Source organism: Coenobita brevimanus, chromosome 6 (assembly GCF_032717465.1).
Source record: "Coenobita brevimanus isolate Jiangsu-jjx chromosome 6, ASM3271746v2, whole genome shotgun sequence".
Taxonomy (NCBI): domain Eukaryota; kingdom Metazoa; phylum Arthropoda; class Malacostraca; order Decapoda; family Coenobitidae; genus Coenobita; species Coenobita brevimanus.
In genome coordinates, this window is record NC_136959.1 from 20630424 (window position 1) to 20637923 (window position 7500).

The window sequence follows — 7500 nt, forward strand, 5'->3', positions numbered from 1 at the left end:
GCTCTAATGTTAATTCCTCTGATGAAACTGTAATCTTACAAGGTGTAGGGAATAATTACTTCTCTGTCCCTCTGTGCAGAGTGAATTTAGAGTCTGGTTTTGTTAATGGTTCCGTTATGGTTGGGTTGGTTGAGACACTCCCAATGTCAGGTGTAACTTTCTTACTTGGAAATGATATTGGTGGAAGTCAAGTGTGTCCAGCTCCTCAGTTGTCTGGTGAGCCAGTGGCTGCGACCCATGATTGTGATGTCCCTGATGTGTTCCCTGCATGTGCTGTCACTAGGGCTAAGTCTAAAGTTACTGGTGATTTAGAGGATAATGATGATGATGATGTTATCCTAGCTGACACTTTTCTTGCTAATTTGGACCACTCACCGGATGAGGCAGTACCCCGTAGTGTTGATAATTTGTCTCGTCAAGAGTTGGTTGAGTTGCAGGTTGCTGACCCTGAGTTGAAAGGTCTAGCTAACTCTGCTTACAGTGAAGAAGAGTCAGCCGGTGCTTCTACTTGTTATTATGTAAAGTCAGGAGTACTTATGAGGAAGTGGAGACCCCCAACAGCATCAGCCGACTGTGAATGGGAGGTTGTACATCAAGTTGTCATCCCTCGTGTTTGTAGGCAGGATATCATTAGAGTGGCTCATGATTCCAGTTTGGCAGGACACCTTGGAGTGAGGAAGACTGTGGCACGCATTTTGAAACACTTCTACTGGCCAGGTATCTTCAGGGATGTTTCCTGGTATTGTAAGTCTTGTCACACCTGTCAAGTTGTGGGGAAGTGTAATCAGACCGAAAAGGTTGCACCTCTAGTTCCCATTCCTCCTTTTGAGGCGCCTTTCACCCGTGTGTTGGTGGATATTGTGGGCCCTCTTCCTAAGACTTCTTCAGGATTTTCTTATGTGTTGACCCTGATTGATATGGCTACTCGTTATCCTGAAGCCATTCCACTTAGAAATATCTCAGCAAAGAACGTGGTTAAGGAAATGCTAGGGTTCTTCACAAAGTTTGGTCTGCCCAAGGAGGTACAGTCAGACTGAAGAAATAATTTCATGTCAAATGTTTTCAAGCAGTCTCTGAAAGAGTTGGGCATCACCCAGATCACGTCTTCAGCTTACCATCCCCAGACCCAAGGAGCGTTGGAGAGATATCATCAAACACTCAAATCAATGCTCAAGAAATACTGTTTGGAACATCAGAAAGACTGGGATAAAGGTCTTCCATTCGTTGTGTTTGCCGCAAGAGAATCTCCAAATGAATCACTGGGCTTCTCACCTTTTGAACTACTGTTTGGCCATGAAGTAAGAGGACCCCTTAAGTTACTCAAGGAATGCTGGCTGTCGGAGGAAGATGACGTCAACCTGCTGGAGTATGTGATGAAGTTCAAAGAACGGCTGTCCACTGCTTTACAGCTGGCGAGAGAGAATTTAGGAACTGCTCAGGAGAAGATGAAGACTTGGTATGATAAGAAGTCCAGGTAACGCCACTTTCAGCCAGATCAGGTTTTGACTCTGCTACCAGTTCATGGGCAACCTCTTCAAGCCAAGTTTAGTGGCCCTTATTTCGTGGAGAAGAGACTCAGTGATGTCAACTATGTCATCGCCACACCAGATCGTAGAAAGAACAAGCAACTATGTCACATCAACATGATAAAGTTATATCACAGGCGGGACGAAAATAATCCAGTCTGCACTGTAGCTGTTCCACCCGAGTCTGCAAGTGAAGCTCTCCCATGCAGTATGAGCCTGAGTGATAATTTGGGGAAGAATCCTGATATCATGAATGATCTCCAGACTAAGCTTTCTCATCTACCTCCCAAGGAAAGGCAGGAGTTTTCGGCATTACTGCAGGAGTACCCGCCAGTGTTCCGTGCTACTCCAGGAAGAACCACTGTGTTGATGCATGATGTCGATGTTGGAGACGCAAAGCCAATTAAATTGCCTCCTTACCGTGTGAATCCAGTAAAAGTTCCTCTCATCCAGAAGGAGCTTGGCTACCTGTTGGACCACAACATGATTGAGCCCTGTCAGAGCGAGTGGAGTTCTCCTGTCACTCTGGTCCCTAAGCCAGGTGGGTCACAGCGGCTTTGCATTGACTACAGACGTGTTAATCAGATAACCAAAACAGACACTTACCCTCTCCCTTGTGTGGAAGATTGCATAGACAAGATCGGAAAGGCTAGGTACATAAGTAAGTTTGATTTGTTAAAGGGATACTGGCAGGTTCGAATCCTGGCTGGGGCAGGGGACAGTTTAAGGATTTGAATTTCATAAAAAAAGCAGACTTTCCTCATCTACCAGATGACCCGCCGACATGTCGTAAAAATACCCCCGCTAATACCAATACACCAGTCCTGTATGAGACAGCCCTAGCATGTATTCAATATGGACGGTGGGTGTTAGCGCCGAAGTGGTGACATGTGGAGGTGTAGGAGGACTACTGGGCCTTGGGATAGGCTACTGCCCCCAAGATATTGGCCCTGAAGCCTTTGCCCAGAGTCGGACACATAAAAAAAAAAAAAAAAAAAAAAAAAAAAAAGTACCTATGACTGAACGTGCTAGGGAGATCTCATGTTTTGTAACATTAGGAAAGACTTTTGCATGTTCTGTAATGCCATATACAGATTGTTTTAGAGTAATAAGAAATTTCCTTTGTAAATTTCTTTTTTCTTTGTGGGGAGGTGTTACATAGCCTATGATTTCATCATCCTTTGTGTAATTTTAACGCACAGTTGCTGCATGTTTGATCACGAGCGTGTTCTGCCTCAGTCCCCCCCTTCTACCGTTATAGTAGAGTAAGTCGTTCTCTCTGTTATTCAGAGCGGGATTTTCAGCTCTTTGTCCCCATGGCTTCATTTGCGCGTCCTTCTTACAAGTTGTATCAAGCTCTCCTGGCCCCTATATAATGAGCTCAGTCTCTGCATCATTGCGACTTACATCTGCTCCTCATTTTGTTCACATCTCTGTCCTCCCCTGTACAGTTATTATTATTGTGAGTGCTCAAGAAATCTCCAAACATCTAGCAGCTGTGTGTAATTTGAGTATAACTGTTGTTGTATTTTTTCTTGTACTGTGTAGCATGGGGTTGATTCTTGGGCCTAGTGGGGTTTTTGATTGATGTTGGGTTTTGTCAGTCATTTTTGATAATAGTTTGTATCAGTAATAAATTATCTGGCATTCACTGAGTATTATCTGGTATCTCATTTTATCAGGGCTGACTTAGATAAATTTACTCTTGCTAATTTCGTGTTAATAGAGGCTATTGCAGTTAACCATATATTTAACCTGTTTATTTGCCATTACATTATCCTTATGAGTCCTGAATGTTTTGCTGTTAGTTTGAGCATTAAACTTTAACTTGTAATCTTACCTAACTCTTTTGTTTTGAACCTGGAACTTTACGGGACAGTAGTGATTATTAGTATTCTCACTTAAAGTGTACATTATCTTTCTCTGTTCCGTAACAATATATATATATATATATATATATATATATATATATATATATATATATATATATATATATATATATATATATATATAAAATTCTTCCAGAGCTCCAGAATAATATTTCTTGACTCTAGACCAGAAGTTAACAAGTCCCAGTGCTGTGAAAGCTGCTAAACTGAGGTGCGCTACTACTTTCTAATTTATTGATTGCTAAGCGTTATGCCTTCTGTTTATCCACCTCTGTTTCTCTGTGTGTCTATTATGCATTTGTATATGAGCCCAAGTAGGATGAGAAAAAGAATGCTGCTGAAAATCAAATCTGATTAGACAGTAGCCTTCTTTCTGTATCAGTTCACCAGATATTGCAGTAAACCCTCTCTCTGATGGACGCACTGGGGGGAAGGGCAGTCTGTTAGAGCTGATTGTCCCTTAGTTCCAAATGTTGCCAAGACAGCCTAAATAATAATAAAAAAAATAGTGCCATACAGATTTCCTGCACATTACCTGTTATGGAATAATTCATAAATCGAGAGAGAGAGAGAGAGAGAGAGAGAGAGAGAGAGAGAGAGAGAGAGAGAGAGAGAGAGAGAGAGCAAAACCCCTACCTTATGCAGGGAAGAGCCAGTTTCCCGGAATGTGCCTTAAGTTAACATGTAGGGCCATCTGATAAGTCAGATGGAGGGATGCTGTTCTCTCTCTCTCTCTCTCTCTCTCTCTCTCTCTCTCTCTCTCTATGTTTTAATCTGTTTACATGCATTTATCCTATATCATTTGTCAACCAGCATGACAACCCACTCCATGTACACCCACCTACGTAACCACCTCTCTCTCTCTCTCTCTCTCTCTCTCTCTCTCTCTGTATATATATATATATATATATATATATATATATATATATATATATATATATATATATATATATGTTTTAATCTGTTTACATACAATTTTCAACTTCATCTCTCATCTAATTAGTTCCCTTCCTATGGTCTTTCTCCTGTCCATTTCTGTATTAGTCTTATTTAGTTACTGTACGGTTCTTTACTTTAAATCATCACCATATTTACTTATTTATTTATTTATTTATTGCCGCATTAATATGCCGTATTAACCCCTCAAACTTGGGAGTCTAGCGTGCTTAGCCCTTCCGGTATGCGTTTTTTTTTTTTTTTTTTCCCATCTTCAAAAGTAGCCTGTTTTCAACAAATCGTAGATCCGTAACTACTGCACCAAGAACTTTCAGAGGTCATAATACTCATCAGTTCTTTTTCTCATAATCTCAGGTGTTCCCGGGTTTCTAGGTGGAGGCATTGTGAAGGTGAGAGATGGTGGTTAGTGGTAACTTTTGGGATCCCACTAGGCTGTCCTTATGCGCGAGGAAGTCTGCTTATGGCACGCAGATTGCCAAGCGCCTGCCTCGCCGAGACAGGGATTCCCTGCCAGCACTTGCTCATACTCCCTCTTGTCCAACTTGACCTTGACACTCCTCTCCACCGGTGCCTGCCACTGCCACAAGAATGAAGCATCATGTACGTGTGGCAGGCTCAGTTTATTCCCCAGCTCTTTCAGCTTTTCTAGAGTAACACTGCATTGTGGTAAGTGGGATGAGAGAGAGGAAAGAAATTCGAAAGTTTACACATTACTTGCTGCGGCAGATCACCTTAACTTTTGTGTGAGTACATTTTCTGTGGAGTGGAGAGATATTTGAGAGAGGGGTGTGTGAGCTGGAAGCAGAGCAGTGAAAAGGCTGTGGGCAGGACGACATGGAGGCGATTTGTTTGTGGCCACCCTTTACGGGATTGGAGCGTCTGGCAATAGATAGATAGATAGACTTTAGTTATCCCTGAAATCTTCTTTTCTTACACCCATAGTTTCCTTAATTTATAAAGTACTTATTTAGTTAGTTTCTTAGTTCAGCACATCCCTATCACAAATACTGTATATTAGTTGTTGGTCATCGTAACACTTATTTGTACTTGTCTTGCGAGGTCACTTACATTGTCACCTGAGCTCTTATCCTTACACCTGTACGAGTCTTTATATTCTGAATTCAAAGGCAGAAAAGTCGCAGACTCGGCTATGTCCTTATCGCACTACAGGAACTGCACAAAATTATTATAAGTTTATTATCACAACAAAAGCTGCTTCCACATATATTTCGCTGTATTACCCCGGAGTTGTTTCCCCCCTAAACTTCAACCTACAGATGTTCAAGTCCAACTCTTACAGATATTTTATGAATAGAGAACACCCGTAATCTGGGGTATGGATTGTTTTTCTGTTCATTTGTTTTTCCTTCCTCTGTTCTTAAAAAAAAAAAAAATACACGTATTTGCTCTTGTATTGCGAGGCCATTTTTCCTCTCACATGACCTCGTTTTCTCATACCCATACCTTCCCTTGTATCCTAAATTCTTATGTAGAATAGTCTCTCTATATTTACACTGCACCTTCCCGCTCGCCAGTGGCTAGTGCCTCACCTCAGTGTGGTGATTAACGATGCATTCAGTACACAGTGTCACCTGCCACTCATGGCACTGGTAGGGCGATTTCCTCCATATTACTGCCCTCGCTGACTATTCATACAAGCTCTTTCGCGGCCTGTACAGTTTTATCCAGGTCAACCATGCGGTGATGCGAGAGGTGTAGTGGTTTACCTGGGAACCCTACCTGACACCACGGCAGCACTGTGCCTCCTTGCGCACCTGGCTTCACACATCCATACTGTGCAAGCAGCTCCCTCACTACTTCCTTCTCTCACTCGCGTAGGGAAAGACCTGTGTTTGACTAATTCACAGCCATTGTCCTACTTGGGGAAACACATCATCAACTCACTCTCTCTCTCTCTCTCTCTCTCTCTTTCTCTCTCTCTCTCTCTCTCTCTCTCTCTCTCTCTCTCTCTCTCTCTTCCTAGGTAACATTACACTGAGTGACAAACAAATTGGCTTCCTTCGTCCCAGGAAATCATATATTACTCTGAGTGGTAGCCATATAACCAAATGACACCAAGTGGTCAGGTGAGCGAGGGCGTTACAACCAGCTGGAGCCTTTATGGGTTCCATCTGAGGGGTGGTTGGCGTTGATTGCGCACGTAATGCCACTCAGGGCTGCGAGGCTGGTCACCGATGCCTTAAATGTCGGGAAAGAGTAGTCTAGCCTCGGTCCCCTTCGCTTCTTTTTATATGCGGCAAGGTGGGATTAATGATGACGATTAATCCTTTCATTCCCCACGGTAATATTGTCATAAAAGACGGCAAATGTTAAGTTTTCCGTTGAATACGCATATTTTTCCATATTGTCTAAATAAAATGATGCACATTTAGTATACGGTTTTCCAACATATACACCAAATGCTTTGTTTTACGAGTAACACAAAGCGTAAACCGTGGTGCGGCGGGAAAGCTGCAATCACGGGTATTTTGACAAGTGTTGTAATTCACATCCGAACAAAGTTTTACACGTTTTTCAGGCATAATGGTGGGTGGATGGCTGAAATTACGCTCTGTGAACCCGGGTTTTGCTACAGTACCATTACTGTTTACTTTAGTTGTCCTTGTTATGTAGTAAACAATAGTGAGCCATTACATTTGTTGGGGTGATGTAGAATTCTGATTATTCACCCTCATGTGTAGTAGGACTGTTTAATTATATGCAATTTAATCGTAAGTATGGGATCAGATTATTGGTAGAGTTCGGTTCACACACACACACACACACACACACACACACACACACACACACACACACACACACACAAACTATCTATCTATCTATCTATCTATATACGACATCTATTAATATATCGTCTAGTGCTTGTCACAATATGATCCTTAAGTGGACCGGTATGAGAGACAGGGTTACTGAACTTTACAACAATATTAGAAGCCAGCCCCCAAGTCCTCATCCTGCCTCGTTAACCTGAGCCTGCCTCACCTTCCCCGTTCTGTTTCACCACACCCCTCCTGCCTCATCACCCCTACCCTACTTTGCCACCTCCCAGCCTGTCTCCCCTGTACCCACCCTGCCCCATTCACTCCCAGGTTGCCTCCTCATATACC